Here is a 20,909-nt window from a genome sequence, read left to right as displayed (position 1 = left end):
GCAGAAATTGGCACATACCAGTCATTTGTTTTAAAATACTGCCATGACTTCTTAAAAGTAGGTAAAACCATGCAAGTAGCGCCAGAATAGCTTTACTGACGTGTGCATGATAAATTCCTGCTCCAGGTCGGCGTAAAAAGCCCATAGTCTGGGATTCACTTTTTGCCTCCTGTCCAACTGCTGTATATAGCCACAAATAAGGTTTCATTAAACTCTCTTGTGCCCTCACATGGGTGGAACTGTGTTCTTTGCCCTAACAGCCCTCGTCGCTGCAGTCCGTGATGCATTGAAAGCTGCATTAACATTAACATTGCTGTAGGCCTTTCGTGGTTACTAGGCATGCTGTTATTCGTGTACAGGATACTTTTGTAGTTTATGGTTGGACAGCCAGGTAGTGCTATAGGAAAGATGAAATGCAGGTCACTGACCAAGTCAAAGAATATAAATTGATGTTTCGGGAACACTATGGCTCCCTCGTTGCTGTACTGCTCCCAAAATGTCAATTTTCATTGTTTGACTTGATCAGTGACCTGCATTTCATCATCTTTTCTAGGATATTTTTGTGGTGAGACATAAGTTAATTAGGAAGGATGTGCAGAAAACTGCAGTGCAGCATTCTGATGTCAGCAGAGTTAAAAGAGCCATGTCGGAAAAATACAAAATACTGGCAGATTTTTGGCAGGTTTGAGTACCCATGTGTACTAGCAGAATCGGCATGGTCTCTGCTTACAAGCAGGCAAGCCAACACGATGCCATGGATCCAAAGGAAGTGTTCTGTAGAATTGATGACTGTTGGACATGTTGTTAGCATGGTGCAGGCCTGCCCATTTCCAATGGCATTAAGACAGCCATTTTTCTCCCTTTATCCAGTATGGTTGACCTAAGGGGGCCTGCCAACTTGCCACCAAAAAAGGGAGTGTTCCTTTTCTAACAATGAATGTTAGATGTTGTTTCCTTTTTTCTTTTTTTTATTCCTTGTGATTTTAAATTGTTGCATGGTTAGGACCCCCATCTGGGTGGGTATTCAAATCGGATGCCAAGCACAGGAGCATATGGCAGAGCAGTTGCCCATGAGGGTGCTGACTGAGAATGAATAGCAGCTGCATGGCACGTGCTGGGGAAGCCAGCCAAGGATACACCAACCGGCCCAAATGACCACTTTTGTTTGCAGAGTCGCAAGGTTTATGCTTTTGTACTTCATAAGCTTGCAAGAAGAAAAAAAATGATGTCCTAATGGCATCTGCTGTACCTGCAAAAATATTTAGAGGTACGGCAGGCTTCCCTGCATAAATTTTAGGTGGGAGGTGCATTATGACGTTTTTGATCAATTTGGCTTGAATTTGGCGCACATTTACGGAAAGAAGTGCCGTCACCATACCCACGGAATCTCTAGCCCTTGTAAAACTGCAGAACAGGTATAGTATAGCGGCTGCCCTTTAAAGATTGGAGGCCAAGATTGTTTAATCAAGCCGAAGGCAGTTTTGCATTTTCCAAATGATTTTTCTCTTGTAACCAACGTGGCTTGCATATTTGCGACTTCCCAAACCTAATTGATACTGTTATGCATTTCTTGCATGCTTCAGACATACACATATGCATTTTGAAGGCGCATTTATGAGAGTTTAAATATTTCTGACGCGATCTTACGGTGGTAAATTCGGTCTGTACAAGCGCCAGCTGCCTGCCACAGGCCAGCATCGCGAAACCGGCGTATGCATGGAGCTGATTGTAATTTCACTGCCCTAAAATTTAGTAACAGTGTACCCGTAAGCAGCATTTCCTCAGATGGTCATGCTACGGCTATACACAATGATGTAAATCGGTTTTCTGTGCTTACCACGACCGGCCGGTTGTGGTGCTTACATAATCTACAGGAGCACTCGTACCTGACAGCGTGCCAGTTACGCTTGCCAATGTCATACCTTAGATGTTCATCTTTACCATTGACAAGCCAGTGTGGCATCAATTTCGCGAACATTCTACGAAATAGGTACAATGGGAAATGCAATATTATACTTGGGGATACACACACGGCGAAAAATTTAATGCTGGGTCGATCGTTTGTCCTGACGTGAGCGCCGGCAAACATTCATAATCCGCTACATATATCCTCCGTGAGCAGCGCGGAGACGGGCTTATAGAGTAATCCGCGTCCGCGACTCAAGGCTTCGTCGAAACAGTCTTATGACACAGGGAGCCTGCAGATTCTAGCACAAACTGAAATTACAGGGCTTATCAGATATCAGATATCACTTCGCTTTTTAGAGACCAGCCCGTTCTTTATAACTGTTTTCTGAATAGCACGTCTGTCAAACAAACACAGTGCAAAAAAAGAAATGACAGGAGCAATCTGAAATTGCGCCAAGTAAGTTGCCCAGGAGGAAGCCTCGATGGCCATCAGTTGATTAACTGATCCTTCGATTTCATTTCTCCTGTCGAGACGGTCTGGGTGCTAGCGTTCACAAAACCAGAGACAAGAAGCTTGCTGTCTTGCCTGGAAGATGGCCCTTCGTAAGCGGGCTGGACACCAACGTCACGGAGGACGACTAGCAGACTCTCCCTCTGTGCTACGAACTCCGTCGCCACCATTCTGGCCAGCCGAAGGAGCACATCATCGTCTGCACCAGCAGAAAGGAATGACAGCTCCGGAGTACCGCCACTTGCTGACGGCTCCTTGTGTGCTTCAGGGGACCGCCTGTGGGCAGGAGGGCTTGCTGGCGCTGGCAGAGTGGCAAGAAGGCCAGCCACAGACGCCGAGCTGCTCGCTTCACTTTCCATACTGGGCACCGTGTCCACTGGCTGTTCTTGTCCGAGGGTAAACGGAACGGACCACGGGAGCTCCTATCTCTGTCGCGAGGTCTTCAAAGCAGAGCGAGTTCTCCGCGTCCTCCGTGTCAATCTGAAGCCGGAGCCCAAATTCTTCAGCCCTCATCTGCCAGACACCTCTTGGTCTCCTGCCCTGCCAGACGAGGTCGCAGCGCATTTCTTCCCTCATTCCTTTGGCGCCAACCATGGAGTAGAGGAATACTGTGTTGCCCTCACGAAGCCCTTCGTTGAGGTCGTCCTTGAACATGGTGCCGTTCTTGTAGAAACACCCGCTCGTGAACTCGACCTTTCTCGTGGCTGTGTGCTCCCGAGCCTCGCAAGTCCCGGAGCACTCCCTGGCCTTAACGATGGCCCCCTTTGCATCTTTGTGAATGGAGATGGAAAGCTGGGCCGGTGGGGATCCCGGGCTAACATTTTGGGTAGTTTTTTCCTCCGCTAAAATCACCACTTGGTCCCGGTTCGGCTCTTGGCACTGATATCTCACTCCCAAAGATCTTGTTTTGGATTCTGTTAAAATTGTCCTCGCAATCGCCGCCAGGTGGTTTCTGGGGCCTCTGCCCGATCCACACCAGCGTAGCGATACATTTCTCATCTTGCGCTTGTACGGCATCGAAGCGTACTTCCTGGCCATCCGCCACTTCCCAGAGAAGGTTGTCGATTCATGTCGCCGTACGTGACCTCGACAGCCGCGGTCGCCGTCAAGCCACGGCGGGGTCCAAACTTTACCATACTGACCGACTTGGTCACGGGGTAGAGGAATCCCCGCTCTCTGACCAACTTCCGCATTCCTTCCCACTCCGACAACGTGTGCCTCGCACTCTTCTTTCCCTATCATAGAGCAGTACAGTAACGACCCGCGAACACAGTACGTCGATGCAGCAGAATATGGCCAAGGCAGGTATGCAATGGTAACCATAAACGCAAAACGGGAAGGGTGGCCAAGTCCGCGAGCGCAAAGTGCGAGAACGCCACCAAGGCAGAGGAGATCGCCACAGCCCTGACGATGTCTGAAGCCGGTTGCGATGTGAAAATGGGCACACTATTTCCGTGTGGAAACGGTTCTTTCCAGTGCTAGATCCCGCTGGAATACGTGGTCCCAGCTGGAAATGCTAGTTCCCAGCTAGAAAGAATTTCCCGTCTAGCTGGAAATTTTGCATTCCAGTGGTTAACTAATTTCCAGCTAGAGAAGATTTCCAACCTAGGCTGGAATTGTTGCCTTCCCACTGGAGCTTGAAGTTTCCAGCTTGAAAGAATTTCCAGCCAAGCAGCACACGTTGGCTTCCGGCTGAAAATGGCATTTTCCAGCTGGTGAGAATTTCTAGCCTAGCAGCACATGTTGCATTCCAGCTTGACAAATATTTCAGTTCCAACTCTACTTATCTCGGGAGGAAGTTGGCAATGTGCTTGGATGCACCTTCCTGCCAGTTGGAAAGGGTAATTCCACTTTTGGTCTTTGAAACGGCCAGTCATTTCATTATTTTTCTTTTGTGTGATTTGTAATGCGAAGCAGTTCCTGTTTCATGTAATGCGAAGTATTCATGTAATGTGAAGCAGTTCCTGTTTCACACAAAAAGTCCTCAAAGCATCGACCACATTATTTGTCTATCAGTTTACTAAAACTTTATTGAGGTTGGGAAAGAGATTAAAGGGAGAAACTTGGGTGGAGTCCTCTTTCAAGGGCCCCAGAAGCTTGTGCACTGGCCCAGGCCCTGTCGATCAGCTGGCGCTGATCTTCCAAGGCCTCACTGGCCAGAGTTGCCTCCCACATTTCTAGTGAATGAGGTGTATTGTTCTCTGTTTGCCATATAACTGGGCAGTTCCATATGGTGTGGAAAAGGGTGACTTTTTTGTTCCATTGAAAACAGTCTTCAATAAATCTGTCTGGGAACATAAGTGCCAGCATTGATTTGTGTGGGAATGTGTTTGCTTGTACTCTTCTCAATGTTTGTGCATCGTGGGTGTTTAGTGCCATGTGAGGAGTGGGTAGCGTTCTCCTTTTTCTTTTAAGACGTTCTCCGTAGGATTCGTATGGTGGAAGGGCGTAGGAGTGGTCCTCGTCGCTGCGGTTCGTAAGACTTTTCGCAAGCAAGTCGGCGCTCTCGTTTCCTTCCAAGCCTTCGTGTGCAGGGCACCATGTAATGTTGTGTACACGGTTCAGCTCCCTTGGGCTGATGTGTTTGGAGCCAATGGGTATTACCCTGGCAGTGATGTTTTTGATAGCTCTTGTCGAGTCCGTGATAATGTTTAAGCTCCTGTTGTTTGCTTCTCCCCATCTGATAGCCATCAGAATAGCGCTGGTTTCAGCTTCGTCGGTGTACTGCCTTCTAAGGGTGGAGTAGCCTAAGGGTGGAGTAGCCTTTGAAGTCGACAACTGCTGCAATAGAAGAGCCGTGTGGCCCCTTACTTGCATCAGTGTAGACAGTGTTTACATGATTTCCGAACTTTCTTCTTAGAAAATTTGTTTTTGCTATTCTCTTTTCCTTGTTAAGGGTTTCGTCCATGTTTTTAGGTACAGGTAGTATTTTTATTCCCTTGCTTTGGTCTGGTGATAGTTCTGTCGTTCGGTTCAAGAATTATTTTTCTGCCGGAGAGCCAATGTTGGATTGGATTGCTCGGCCTGTGCAGGTTTTGAGTAGTCGTTCTTTTTGGTTTGCGAGCACTGCATCCCTTATTTCTTCGAAACTGTTGCACACTCGGAGATCGTACAGCTTTTGATTAGCTGTGTAAATGGGGAGGCCGAGTGCTGTTTTATAGGCTGTTCTAATCGTCGCATTGATTTTATTCAGGTGGTTACCCCTTAGAATTGGCTACCCTGCCAATTATTAGGGCTTGGATAATCCTCAGTGTGTCCTCTTCTCTCATTCCGTTTCGGGTTCTGGTGATTCTTCTTATAATCTTGGCTAACGGTTGGGTGGTTTTGGCGACTCTTTTTAGAGTTTCGTCGACTTTGTTGTTGCGTTGGATTACCATCCCCAAGATTCTTATTTGGCTTCTCTCAGGGATTGGTTTCACGTCGATGTAGGGGGATGTTTGCTTTTCATGCCCTGAGGGGAACATTCTGATTATCTCTGATTTTTCTGGGGCGCATGGCAACCCGTTGTTGGCCGCAAGTTGTGTGATTTCATTGATCGCGTTTTGCAGCGTTTAAATTTTTTTATTTCTGTTGCCTTTTTTTGTCCATAGGGTGATGTCATCCGCGTAAATTGCAGCTCCTAGTTGGTCGTATTCTGTGATTATTTTTGCTATCTCTATCATAGTGATGTTGAAGAGAAGTGGTGAGATGATAGATCCCTGTGTGTTGTGCCCTTGTTGGATATGTCAAGGGGATCTCCAATGCAAATGGTAGCCGTTTTGTCGGACAGGAATGCTTTCGCATAGTGGAGTGTTCTATCCCCACTAGAGATGCGTCGCTCAGGAGCGATCCGGATCTTTTGAGCTGCTCTTTTTGAAGAGCGGGTGAGCCGGGGCTCAGTAAAAGTGAGTGGTGGTTATTTTGGAGAGCGGGAGCCCCTTCTCGCCCTCTTAGTGATCCGTGTCGAACGGGGCGAGCCACAGCAGAGCCAATCATGTAGGAAGAGCCAACTGAGCCGAAGAGCCGATGTACTGGTTGGTGCAAGTTTTGCGCCATCTATTATCGGTGCGGGAAAGCAACTGCACTGCCGGGCCAGATGGGGCTAATTTTCCAAATTCCTCCAGCGCCTCTTGTCGTGTGAGCAGACAGTCCGAGTCGGGAGAGCCGGATCTCTTGAGCCATTCTTCGGCTCATCCGCTCAGTTACTGAGCCGAAGAGACGAAGAGCCGGGTAAAATGAGCCGGCTCATTTGGGCGAGTTTCGCGCAATCGATTATTGGCGCAAGAAAGCAACTGCCGTGCCGGGCCAGGTGGGGCGAATTTTTCAAATTCCTCCAGCGCCTCCTGTCGTGTTAGCAGACAGTCCGAGTCAGGCGAGGTGGATCTTCTGAGCTGCTCTTTGAGAACAGCAGTTGAGAGACCACGGCGGCGGCGGTGAATGACAGATCGGGAGGCCGCAATGGCAGCAGTGAACGAACTGCGTCTGTATTTTGAAAGTAATAAGAAAACAAACTCCTGTGATTCACCACAGTTACATTTGTGCGCTCAGCTATGCCCGAGTCAGGAACGAGCCGGATCTTCTGAGCCGCTCAGTTGAGAGGCGGTTCTCGGCTCTCGGCTCCCGGCGGTTCTTTGGCAGAGCGGCTCCCCCAAAGAACCGCAGCTCAACGGCTGCTCGCTCGATCAGCGAACCGTGCTGAACCAGGTGGCTCTGGATGAATCGTGTCGGCACGTTCCGGTAGAATTAGTAGAGGCGTATCGGCCGACCCAGCCGGGTCTTGGGTGCAACTTTCACGTCATCTATTATCGGTGCCAAAAAGCGGACCCGTATCGCTTTGAATAAACTGAGCAAGGTGTTGTTCATAAACCACGTACAATTTACATTTCATGTATTAAAATTAGATTCTTGTATCGTGTCTTCCAGAATCTTTTTTTCTGGCGTCACAGATCACTAACAGAGAGCGTGTTTGTGAGCTAATAAAGTTGACAAACATGTAATTTTTTTTTCTTTGACCGACTGACCGACTACCTATTCAAGTTCACCAGTCACAAATGAACACCGGTGCGCATCCGTCTTGCCCCACCAACCATAATGTGCCATCAAGAACTATGCCGGACACCCCCTCCCCTCAGGGGAAGGCCAGTGTTTGTGTGTTGCTCCAACGGAACCTCGAGAAACAGTTACAGTAACCGCTACAGTGAAGCTTGAACATTACTTAGTTGTACTACAACTTCTTAGTGGCGTCTTTCCCAGTCCAACTTTCCATTCCCTACCCACAGGGCTTTATTGGCGGTGAGCGCGACCACGGGCGGCGCTGCGGAGCGCGCCTCCGTGACGTCGGCTTAGGGATTCTCGCATTTGTCGTCTGCTTCACTCGGGCTCGCTCTCTATGCTGTTTCTTTGAGCGCGGTTGAGATTTTGTGCTTGTCCACAGCAGATCTCGCGAATGCGCAACTTTTTTTTCGTAACAAAAGACTTAAAATAGCGTAAACTAGCTCAAGGCGTGATTTTAAGTATAGCTTTTGATACCGCTCCGGAAAAAAAACATTGCCGGCGTCGCCCATGCATTGCTGCGAAGCTGATCCTGTGCGGAGCGCGAAGAGTCGGAGCTAGGCGTCAGCATCTGTGTTCAGCAGTCTTTCGAACAAAGGCAACAGCCGCAGGCTGACAACCGACAACAGCGAAAATGGAAGACCAAAACAAATTCCATGCCTTCGGGGCTGTCGGCTTTGGCAGAAGGCATTACGATTCCAGCTAATCGTATGTAAGGTAAAACAGATTTGGCAACCTTGCCTAGCACTCGAAACTATTGTATCAAGTCACTTTACGTTTACACGGCATGAAAGTGTGCCGACATGCACTATGGGGCACAAATAATGTAGGTTGATTTCCAAATAACCTGCTGTGTGTATAGGCGCGTGCTGGTTTTATACCGGGCTTCTAACCAGTATGCAAGCTTATTGAGCAAAACGAGTAACCTGTAAGGCAAACATACAGTAAGACTATGTTTGTTCAGATTTGGAGGGATATTTGGGTACATTTGCCACAGCCATATCATCCCAATATTCAGATAGGCGTTATAGTAAAACTGCACTCAAGAGGGGGAGTACCAGGAGGAGGAGAAAACTTTAACAGTAAAATCGAGCTGGTTAGTGGGCAGGCTCCTCAGTCCAAGACTAGAGAGTAAGATTCATTCTTCAATTCACCGAACGTCATCCCGAGTAGGCCAGGAATTGTTCTTTGCGACTGAAGGGATCGGAAAACAATAAAGAGCTGTCTGGACATATTCATTGGTTTCGAATTGTGTTATACTGAAAATTGGCATGTATACTATTTATTGCGTTAGTTAGCAAGTATATCAAGTTTTCAACACCGTAATCATGCCATAACTTTTCGGGTTGAGATTGAGTTTGTTGCGATATCGATGGTTCGATAGAAATTAGGTTTACAAAAGCCGCCTTCGAGTACTGTGGACAACGTTATCTGCGCCGTAGCACAGGTCTTATTGCATTGAATATTCACACGAACTTTGTGAGCCTCGCATCCCAGGACGTTTAGGACGGTGCAGAAAAATGAATGCGTTGGGCACAGAAAAAAAAAGCGTTCATCTAACAACAACGAAAGAAAGAGAAAACACCCGTTTTATTTCCTGCTGTGCGACCCGCTGCTTGATGCGCAGCATTAGACTGTTGAGTCTTCAGAAGAGCATCTCAGAAATAGTTAAGGGAAGCCTAAGCATTTTGAATACTTATCGAGGAGTTCTGAGCGCTGAAACTCGCAAATACGCTAGATAGGACGAGGGCGAGTTACACACGATTGTCTGAGCGATGCTCTCCGAAAGTCGTTCTCTCTCTCCTCGTGTGTTGTAAAATTGTGCGGGACAAAGCTTGAAATTATTCAGAGCCGTCAGAATCTGATTGAAAACACGCTTTTTAAAGCACCAAAGCATCAAAGCGGGCAATTTCTAGCAAAGGAACTGCAGCCAGTCAGAACCGGACGACCGCGGCGCGGGTGTAGCAGCGGCTGGCAGCGGGGCGAATGTAGCAGACGACAGCGGAGCGGGTCCCTAAGCTGACGTCAGATCCAGGGGGCGCCACTCAAACATCTCACCGCCAATAGCCTCCTCCCTGAAATAAAGTCATTCATTCACTTCATACATCGGCCGAGAATGATCTTGAAATACCAGACATAAAAACCTTTGTAATAACGGTGAAGCGCTTCACCGCTTAAGCGCTTCACCGCTTCACAGCGCTTCACAGAAAAGAATTGGCGCCAATTCTTTTCTGTACAAATACGCCGAATGCCGTGACAAGAGAAAGGTTTCCATAACAAGGAAAAGTTCCCGCGCTTAAATTAAGCAATAATTTAGGTTATGCTTAATAGAATGTTAATGAGCCGTTAATGAACCGATGAGCCGTTCAAATGAACCGGTTCACTTCCGTGAACGGACCCGTTCTGAGCAGCTCACTGAAGGGAGGCGTTTTGCCCATCTCTAATCCCCGCATTCTAGCCTCTCTAGATACGAGCAGGGGGTTAAACCATAGAGTTCGTTAAACAAGTTAGTGGTACTCGTTACCTCAAAATCGCGATGCCGGTAAGGCCCCTCATACGAAAAAAATAAAAAATCTGTATGGAAAAGTCGCTGGCAACATTGCTCATCTGAAGTCTTCTTTAAGCTTTAAGCCAAGTCAAGACACGCCAAGCCAATGAGGTTTGTGTAAAATAGCGGTGAAGTTAGCAGTTAGCAGCTATTCTAGAAACGTTGCTAGCTGTAAGCATCACGTGCGCTAAGAAGCGAGTCAACAATTAATTATGGGTCTATTCGATTCAGCCTGCACCTCTTGAACCAGTTCACAGCGGTGCAAAGTGGGTTCCGCCATCGGCGGAACCAGCCCTGCACTTTTTTCGTCTGCTTCTGCACCTCCTCGGCAGGGAGTGCAGGCAAAGCCGTGAACCCGTCCTGCACCCGTCGGCACCACCGGTGAATCGAACGGCGCGGTTCAGGTGCCGCGAGCTGCACCGCTGAAACGAACGGCGAAGTGCGGCACCGCCTGAACTGGTTCACGCGGTGCAGGTGAAACGAATAGACCCTATATTTCTAGAAGGTGTGCTGCAACTAGGCAGCTTTTTGAGGGAGTGCGCACATTGTGTTGGTAATGTTGAAGGAGGTATGCAGGGCTCCTAATTACCGGGAAGGCATGTAGGCCTAAGGCCCGTTCAGCCGGTTCAGCCCTCATTCCCACAGCCGTCACCTTCTCCGTCACGGCACCGTCACGTCAAAAAACCGCGACGGAGACGTAGCGGAGTAGCGTTCGTACTGGAGCTCTCCGTCAGAGTACAGGGTCGTCTGCCTAGTGATCAGTTTAGCCTAGAAATGAGCGTGTTTAATCGGAAAAGTAAAGATACGTGTGCTCATTTTTCGCTAAATTTAGCCCTAAAAATTTGTTTTCTGATTGGCTGGTCTACCACGGGGCGTGGTCCCGTTGCGTTGACGGGACGGAAACGTAGAGCTCGGCTTCCCGTCACCGTCGCACCGTTTTCGGCGAGAAATCGTCCGAAAAGCCGTCGCCCATGACGGAAGACGTTGACGTGACGGGGTGAAAAACGGCTGTGTGAATGAGGGCTAATTGGTCCCGACCATTCGCCAAAAACGATCGTCGCGCGACAAAGCGACGGAATTCTCTTGTTTAAGATTGAAGTGCAGTCATCGCAACGGTTTTATCGCATCGAGTGTCGACGTTTACTAGTCCTACCTTCGCGGTCGCGGGAACAGCTGTTCCCGCGACCGCGAAGGTAGGACTTGTTCATTACCTGTCTTTTAGAGATCAGGGCCTGAATACAAAACGGAGAGCTGAAACTGCACGCACACACAGAAAGGTAGACCTGTTTAATTTGTAAGTTGCCATGCACCAACTAGCCCAACAGCGCATTTGCTTGTTTTCAGTTTCCCTAATGCATAATAAAATCTTTTGCTGTACTTTCCACTCGTGTTGGTTTTGTTGGGTATAATAACGCTGCCAGCCGTGGCCAATTTCTACACAATCGAACCATTGTGTAGAAATTCTTTTGCAGTTAATTTAGGTAAGAATGTTTGTTCTGCCTAATTTTTTAAATGCGGATGTACTTGCGCGTTCATTATCTTCAGACGGAAGCACTTTGCCTTTTAGAACGCTTTTTTTGCACTGAAACGCGTGGACAAAAGTGTTTTTTTTTTTTTTTGAAGCTCGTAGCTGTTAGCTTCACCTGAGGCAGCAAGATTTTCATGGCTTGCACTGACGTCACTGTAGCGGCCATCTTGGAGCACCGATTGCACGGTGGAAGGCCGCGAACTTATCTCCCCCTCCGATCTCGAGCAGCACTGGGAAAGCGGAGAGCGGTGCTCCAGAAAGGGCTCTGAGGACGTCACATGCAAGCTATAGCTGTACTGCGCGTCCCACCTGGGTATGTAACCGGAGGAGGAGGAGGAATAAACGTTTATTGTGCACACCACGATGTGCTCAGCCTCCCAAGTCCAGGAGGCCGCGAGTCCGAGCTGCGTCCACAGCTCGTTGCACCAGGGCTTGCTGTCGCTCTGGTGCTGAGCTGGTCAGCTCGGACTCCCACTGCTCAGGGTTGGGGGATGGGATGGGGTTAGGGTGGTGAGGACAAGAGAAAACAAGGTGGTAAGTCGTGAGAGGTATGTGACAGTGCGGGCAGTTGTAGGGGAAAAGGGACGGCGAGATGTGGTGTAGGATGGGGTGATTATAGAAGGTTTCAGTTTGCAGGCGGCGATAAAGGGTGGCGTGGTGTGTTGGGAGGGAGGGGTGGGGCGGGGGGGTATATTCTTCGTGTGTGCCTGTAGTGGGACAGTATGGCACTGAAGGTGGAATAAAGGGCAGGGAGCGTGTCTTCAGTGGTGGGAGGGTAGCACCCAGTGTCGGTCCTTGAAGTTGGTAGTGCCCGGTAGTGCAGATCGCGGGCTGCGGCATGAGCCGCTTCATTCCCAACCAGGCCGGCATGGCCAGGAGTCCATACAATGGTCACTTCTAGGTCCGGAGGTAGGCAGCGTAGCATGGGTAAGGCAAGGCTTGCTGTGGGGCGAGACCGGCCTGGTAAAGGCGGCAGGCTGCTGGGAATCGCTAATGATGGTGAGATAAGGCTGATTTCGATTTGTAGTAATGGCATGGGCGATGGCCAGGGCTTCGGCTTCGTGTGTAGGCATATTCGGTAAGTTGCCGCAGTAAGGGTGTTGAACCCTAAAAAATAGAGTTTTAGCATAGCGGCTAGCGGAGGCTCACGCTGCCGGGACCCGACCGCGCATGCGCGCTCGGGGAGGGCGAGGAGGTTGCCCCTCAGTGGAGAGAAGGCGCGGGCATGGCGAAGTGGAAGGCCGACCGGCGGAACTAATCCCCCTACCGGAACGAATTTTCACCTTCCCAGACGGGCCCCGCTACCCGCCGCCGCCCTATTGGCGGTGAGATGTTTGAGTGGCGCCCCCTGGCTCTGACGTCAGCTTAGGGACTCGCGCCGCTGTCGTCTGCTACACTCCGCTTGTGAGGGGCAGCAGTGCCTGGGCTAGAAATCACCCGCTTCGTTGCTGTAGTGCGTTAAAAAGCGTATTTCTAGCGACTCAGTTATTTTGCCAGGTTCTGACGCATCTGAATAATTTGAAGCTGTATCCCCCACAAGTTTGCAACACACGAAGAGATAGAGAACAACTTTCTTCAGAGTATCGGTTAGAAGATCGTGTGTAACATGATTCGCGAGGATCAGCGATCAGAGCTTCTCGATAAGTATTCAAAATGCGTAGGCTTCCCTGCAGTATTTTTGAGATGCTCCTATAAGACTCAACAGTCTAATACTACGTACCAAGCAGCGGCCTCTACACGCTCATCGCACAGCAGGAAATAAAGCGGCTTTCTTCTGTTTCTTTCGTTGTTGTCTTGTATCGGATCAATGTTTCTTGCTTTTTTTTTTCTGCCCAACGCATTAATTTTTCTGCGCCGTCACCAACTTCTTATTAGGAGGTTTCAGGATGTTTGGGAGCCTCACAAAGGTCGTCTGGATGTTCCCTTCATTTTGTTTGGCATACATTCCCTTCTTCACAAATTGGCTTTCATTACGGCTGCGTGCAAGAACGTGCATATCCGCAGCGTGCTTTGTTTATTCACATGCAAATACAATGAGAAGGTTTGTGCTACGCCACCGCGATCGCGCCCTAAACAACGTGGTCCACAGTACCCGAAGGCGGCTTTTGTACTCCGAATTTCTATCGTAATTATATCGTTATCATAACGAACTGACTCTCAACTCGAACAATGATGACATGATTACGGCGTTGAAGGCATGATATACTCGCTAACTAACGTAATAAATAGTATTCCTGCATATATTACAAGACTCGAAACCGAAGAAGAATTCCAAGTAGCTCTTTATTGCTTTTCAACCCTTCCAGGCGCGAAGAACAAATCCTATTCTAATCAGGATGGCGTTCTACGATTTGAAGAAAATTACTTTTACTCTCTTGTCCTGGACTGAGGACCCAGCCAACTAACCAGAGCGATTTAATTGTTAAACAAAGCTTTCCCCACCTCCCCTTACTCCTCCTCCTCCTCCTCTTGAGTGCAGTTTTCCTATAACGCATATCCGAATATCGGGAAGATATGGCTGTGCAAAATGTTCCGAAATATCCCTCCAGGTCTTAACAAACATATACGTGTTACTATAAATTTAACGCAGACGTGACTCATTTTGCTCAATAAACCTCCATACTGGTTAGATGCCTGGTATAGAATCAGCACGCGCGTATATACACACTGGGTTATTTGGAACTCAACCTACAGTTTTTGCAGTCTATAGTGCATGTCGGCAAACTTTCATGCCTTGACAACGTAAAGTGATGTGACAAAACGCTTTCGAGCGTTCGGCAAGGTTGCAAAAACTGTTTTACCTTACATATGATTACCGGGAATCGTGATGCCTTCTGCCAAAGCCGACAGCCCTGAAGGCCTAGAATTTGTTTTGGTCTTCCATATTCGCTGTTGTCGGTTATTGGCAGCTGACTGTTCCTTTTGTTCGAATGCTTACATGAGAAGCTGACGCCTAGCTCCGACTCTTCGCGCTCCGCACAGGACCTGCTTCGCAAGGAATGGGGTGGCGCCGGCAATGTGTCTCCCGTAGCGGTATCCAAAACTATACTTTAATTGACACCATGGGCTAGTGTATGCGATTTTAAGCCTATTATTATCATAAAAAGTTACCCACACGCCAATTCTGGTGCGGACAAGCATCAGACGTTGACTGAGCGCAAAGAAACAGCAGGGAGAGCGATCCTGAGTGAAGCAGACGACAAATGCGAGAATCCCTAAGCTGACGTCACGGAGGCGCGCTTCGCAGCGCCGCCTGTGTTCGCGCTCACCGCCAATTGCGTTAGCGGAGTCGGTACCCGGTATGCTAAAACTCTCTAATACTTGCAGGAAATGCAGCGGGAAATCGCATATCCTCATCTGGAAATGCAGCCAGAAAGTACAAGATTTCCAGCTGGGAATGCGAAATTTCGAGCCGGAGTTTCCAGTTGTATTATGGAACTGGCAATTTCTTCCGGCCGGGAATCGTGCATGCCAGCTGGACAGGCGAATTTCTATAGCTGGGATATTTCTCAACTAGAAGAGATTTTCAGTTCCATAATCCAGCTGTATATGGGAACCTTTTTCATCTGACGATCCTGAGCGACTCGCAAGAGGCCGTCCATAGCCTGGCGAACGGCCAAGTGAGCGGCAAGGCAGCCAGGATCATAGAGAAAACGGGTGTCCAATCCAAGAAGAAAGAAAGCAGAGATCAGATGGATCCCGGCGCACGCGGGCGAATCGAACCATAACGAGACGGCCCACAGGGAGGCACACACCGCGCCCCCAGCGTGGGGAGTCGTCCCGAGTGGGCATGGTGAACGGAGACAAAAGACAGAGCCAGGGGTTACGGTGAAGCACTCAAGAATATGCGGCTGACGAGAAGAGCGTATCCGCCGCCCCACCGGACGCTGGGTCGCGAAGAGGCAACGTATCTCGGAAGACTACAGACGGCGTCGATCACGTCACCGGCAGCGCTACACCACATGTACCCCGACCAATACCCAAATGCCCAATGCAGCGTATGTAAGAAAGGGCCGGCCAACCAGTGACACGCCATGTAGGACAGTGCCTCCGAACCAGGCGGCGCAAGTTTTGAAGAATACCCGGCGAAACTACAAAGATCCATCGAGTCAATAACAAGACGGATCAAGCATGGGCCATCCAACAGCTCTTTATTGCGCTCGAGAGGCACGGGCTCCGCAAAGGGGCTAGTGCTTAGTAGGGCCGCAGAGAAGATGCGACGGCGGGCCATGTCGGGGCGGGGGTCGTAACAAACTCCAGCAGGTTTCGTTGGAATGAAGTCATTTCCAATCCAGTCCAGAGGAGATGCTGGCGTCCGCGTTAACTGAGATTGCATCCCATTCTGCGCATCCAGCAGGAGGCTCCTCAAGCTCAGCTTCTCGACTCTCGTATTCATCGAGCTTGGCCTGAAGGAGGTCCTGGATCTCGAATTCTTCATCGGACATGAAAACCTCGTTACCGCTCGGCTGACCTCCAGAGTCGCCGGCACAGCTGCGGTCGTCGCTGCGGCAGAGGCGCACTGCTGTGGCCTCCCACCTGAGATTGCCGGACGTATTCTTGATGCGCTTGGCGTTAAAGCGGACCTTATCTCCAACGGTGAACACGTCTGCGAGATTGTTGATCGACGGGCCGCGTGGCTTGTCCACGGTGTCCGCATGGAAGATGGCCCGGTCCCTGTGATTGCGGTCGAATTTTATGAAGCCATAGCTGGGCTTGACCGTTTCTACCACACCGTACTGCTTGACAGTGCGCGTTACGGTGTTGCGCCGTCCTCCGTCATTGTCGCCGTGGAGTGAGGGACCAGGCGACGACGAGGGAGGGGTCACGGGGGCACGGGTGACCCGGCTGGCTCGGAAGCGGGCTTTGCACTCCTTGGGCCCCTCCTTGGCGTCGAGAGTGACGCAGTCGCCCACCCGCAGCCCTGAGGATCGCAGGCTCCTGTGCTGGGCATTCTCAAAGACCTTCACGTCGAAGTAAACGCTCGTACTGATGGGATACTTGACAGAGATGAAACCGTAGACGCTGAATATGCGGTATACCTTGCCCGTGACGTTGGTCAGGCAGGTGACGTCATCCTCGTCCGTGCAGCTGAGCGACGTGGTAGCCATGAAGCCTGTGCCGTTGAGCGTCGAAGTCGGCCTGCGTTTTCTGCGCCACACGTACACCTTGCCCTGTTTGCCTACGACGTACACGTTGGGGAACTGCCGCAGGAACTCCTTGAGGGACTCGACAGAGTTGCCGTACTTTGTCCTCGTGCGAGGCGGCAGACGGGACAAGTGGTTGGTCAGCTCCTGGAGCGAGATGCCCTGGTTCGACTGCACTCGCCTCTTCAGTAATTTCACCGCGGCGTTGCTCAAGCAGCTCCTCCGCTTCGACGTGGGTGGCACGTCGTGCACCGGTCGGATAAAGCCTCTACATCGGCGCAGTATCACACGAGATTCTGCCTTGATCGCGGCTGACTAGCTGCTGGTTCTGTCTCGCGCTGGGTGTCGTGGCACGAACAGCGAGTGCGCGTGCGAGGCGTGCACTGCGCGCTCGGAGCGCCCCTTGTTTGTGGTGTTTGCGTTGACAGCTATAAAATAATATGGTTAAAAAATGCTAAACGTCATAAAAGAATAAAGAGAAAGTAAAAAATTGTACCGTCACCGTGTTTAGAGCCCAGGTCTTTATTTGGGGAGCGAGTGTTCAGTCCATGTCTCTCCACAGCAATCAGGGGTAACGATCGCAGCGCCCCTAAATGGTTTGACGCCATTTTTGCCACACTTTATCGGGCCCGTTTGAACCACGCGAAAGTTCTAATTCACTGTAATAATGGTTTGGCGGCATTTACAAAAAATGGAGGCCAGCGTCTCTTCGCCAAAAGTTAGGGTTGAGTAAAACTTACAATGCACCGTTTGTTAATTCCTGCGTCAAACTGCAGCGCAAAATTTGCGGAAAGAGCTGCTGGAAAGGACGAGGAAAACGACAAACACGGGCATGTCCTATTGGCAGCAAGTTACTCTAGCACAAAGCTTGCTGTCTCCATTAGGGGTTGCGCTCAATAACGTACTTCCATCTCTCGATAGGGGTAATACGTTAACGGTCAACTTCCGGAACATTTTCCCCGAAAATGCTAAAATGCTACCTGCCCAACTGCTCAATGGTATCCTACAAGATCATTTGGCCTTAATTCAGCAAGGTACTATCATATATAGAGATGCTTCTCAACGAGATGAAAAATCCGGAACAGGAAATCCGGAACAGGAAAAGGACCCTTCCCTAAATTGGTCCTTTTCGGTTCGTCTGGTGGGTTTTATCCCCATATGCTATGCGGAATTCTTGGCAATTGTCTTGGCACTACGAAAGTTTGCCATGTCGATATCGTCTCCAGTCATAATTGCAGATTCCCTATCCGTAGGCTTAGCCCTTTCTTCTCCTAAAGACTCGCCTCTTCTACGGACGTTTCGATCACTTCTGCCACCTCACATTACTGAAGTTTACCTTCTTTGGGTCCCTGGGCATGCGGGAATTACCTTGAATGAAATCGCAGATTCACTGGCACGGGTAGCACTCTCCGGGCCTGTTGTCGATGTCAATGAGACAACGCCTGTATTAACCGCCGCAAGGTTCCGTAGATTGCTGAAGCTGCAAGGGCAGCACGAATCAGTCTTATTGTCGTCGAGGGATTTTTGTCAACTAAAATTCCCCTGGAAACCGAATTGGTGCCCTTCACGCGACCTGGAGGTGATTGTAACGAGCCTTCGATGTCGTGTGCCCCAGTTGAATAGCTACCTCCACAGGTCTCGTCTGGCGCAGTCTGCTATGTGCAGTTACTGTAATGAAGAAGAGTCTGTCGACCATTTCCTTTTGTCCTGTCAACGATTTTCAAGCCTCAGACGTCAGCTCCATGAGGTGCCGCTTCATAGCGTGGTAATTGACATTATCAGTGCCGGCTCTGCTATCATTTGGGGCTTCAGAAACGGGATATTGCCGCCGGGATGTTTGTTCTGCTCTTCTGCGCTTCATAGAAGATTCCAAAAGATTCACAACGTAATTCGATTCTTATTCTGGCACCTCACCAAAACCCTCCAAAAGCCTCCATTTCTGAATATTTTTCTAATATTCTTCCCCCTCCTCCTCCTTCTTCTTTCTTTATTTATTCCATTCTTTCCCTTTTTTGTTTTATTTTAATATTGACTAACTTCCAAACTCGATTCCTCAAACACAAGAAGAAAAAAGCTTCCATTTTCTATGAGAGGAGGAAATACGTTTATTGAGATCTCTGAACGGTCCAGACGGCGGCCCAGGGGAGTGGTTCCTTCTTCACCGGAGCCCATATGCAGCCCGCGCCGCCTGTGCTCTGTCCACCAGCGCTGGGTAGGCAGAGAGGGGCTGGACAGCAGGATCTCCCATTTCTCTTGTTGGGTAGTTGACGGGGAGAGAGGAGGGTGCTCAGGGATGAAGTCGCACACCCCGATTACGTGGCGGAGTGTTCCTACTTCTGAGCAAAATTTACATTCAGCGTCGTAGGGATTGGGGTGCATTAAGGCAAGACGCGTCGGGTGTGGGAAGGATCGAGCCGGATTGTAATACGAGCCGTAGGGTAGTTTGTTGTTCCCTGTATAGGTAAGGGTGGGGCAAGGGTAGGGTCTGTCTCTGAAGGCGATAATGCTGGGTTATATATGACAAGCGGGTCCTCGTGCAGCTCCACATCCTGGGGGGGGGGGGGGGGGGGGGGGTAAAAAGCGCTGGCTTATTGGTGGGCGCATTCGTTGCCCTCCATGGAAGCGTAGCGGGCGTCCAGATGAGCTGCAGGATGAACCGATTAGTGAGTGACCTTGCAGTGCAGCTCGGGACACCCACCCCGGCTGGCAATTACGGTAGGCTTGTTGGGAATCGGTGACTGCCTTTAAAACCTTTGATTGAGTTAGAGCCAAGGTGATGGCTGCCTCTTGTGCTGCCGTCATGCCTTGTGTCTTGAGTGAGGCACACGCAAGAAGGTTGCTTTTGGTGGTAGCATCGATGTTGGGAGGCGCCTGTGTACGCCGAAAGCTTTGCTAAAGATATTTATTATACACGGTTGTTTGGAATAAACATTCGAAATTCTGTGGGTTAGGGGCAAGGAACGTAAGGGTTTCTAAATTTCTTAGCAGCCTCAGCGAGGCTTTTCTTATCCCTGCTTTACCCGCCCGTTGGACGTTGTTGTATTGGACTCTGTGTGGGTGTGACGAAACAAACCGCGAAACTTTTGGTCGGCCTGCCTGCCTGCCCGCATGTCTGTCTGTCTGTCTGTGACTCTGTGTCCCTCGATTCAGCCACTAGGCCAAAGCTAAAGGAATTCGTTAACGAAACATTTATATGGACGAGAAATTTTCAATGAAGGAAATGCAGAAACTGTTCGGTCTCACGTGAGAGACGACCGACTCATTCAGCAGCGGGTCTACACTCTAGCTCCTGATAAGGTCTAGCTGCGTACTGGGCGCCCTCGTAGGTTGGGTGAGTATTGGGGGTAAGGGATGGGGTTTAATTGTTGACACTCCCATACCACGTTGAACAGGGTGCCAGGCTGGAGACAGAAATTACAGGTAGCGTAACATTCTTTACAAGCTAAAACTAGTTGGGCCGTCGTATCACATTTCAAGCGCAGGTCCTGCTACCCTCTGCGCATGCAGTCTTCACGAGGTCAGGAGCTGTACTGCACAAAACAGCCGTCAATTGCTTTCATGACGGTAACTTTGCGCGCACTAAACGGGACACAATAAAAAGAGACACGAGGACCTGCGCAGCCTACGGAAACTCGGGCTGGCGCCTCGTAGGCGTTGTGAAGCGGCCGCCGCGAGAGCAGTCTGTCTTGATTTTACCTAACCGGCCAAACCACTTCCGCTCACTGACTAGCCAGAGTCACTGTTAATTATTGATAGTGACTCTGGTTAGTCAGTGAGTGGAAGCGGTTTGGCCGATTAGGTAAAATCAAGACAGACTGCTCTCGTGGCGGCCGTCTCGGGGTAAGGGGGGGGGGGGGGATTTCACAACGCATACGAGGCGCCTGCCGAAACTCGGGTTGGTTTACTTTTCATGAAGGCAACGGTAGGCGGCCCATGCGGCTGCACAGGATCGCATACACCATATTTATCTCCACTGTTCCCTCACTTGACTCCCCGACTTCACCACCTCGCTTTTCAATCGCGCGCCAGCAGGGGGGTTGTCAGGGTTGTCTTGTACCCCTCGTAAGGCGCAAGACATAGCCAAAAATTAAACCTTCCATTTGTCACTGACCAATAAATAAGGTAACTGAAATAAAAAAAAAATTATACCATAGCGTAACTTTAATTTCATCATAATAGTTTTTTTATGCTGACTTTTGCACCTTACGCACCTAACAGCAGCGATTGTGGATAGCTGGC

The sequence above is a fragment of the Haemaphysalis longicornis genome, unplaced genomic scaffold (assembly GCF_048455015.1).
Source record: "Haemaphysalis longicornis isolate Haplotype H1 unplaced genomic scaffold, Haemaphysalis longicornis Haplotype H1 scaffold_1, whole genome shotgun sequence".
Taxonomy (NCBI): domain Eukaryota; kingdom Metazoa; phylum Arthropoda; class Arachnida; order Ixodida; family Ixodidae; genus Haemaphysalis; species Haemaphysalis longicornis.
The sequence above is the reverse complement of the archived record's forward strand: the minus strand, read 5'-3'. Positions refer to the sequence as shown.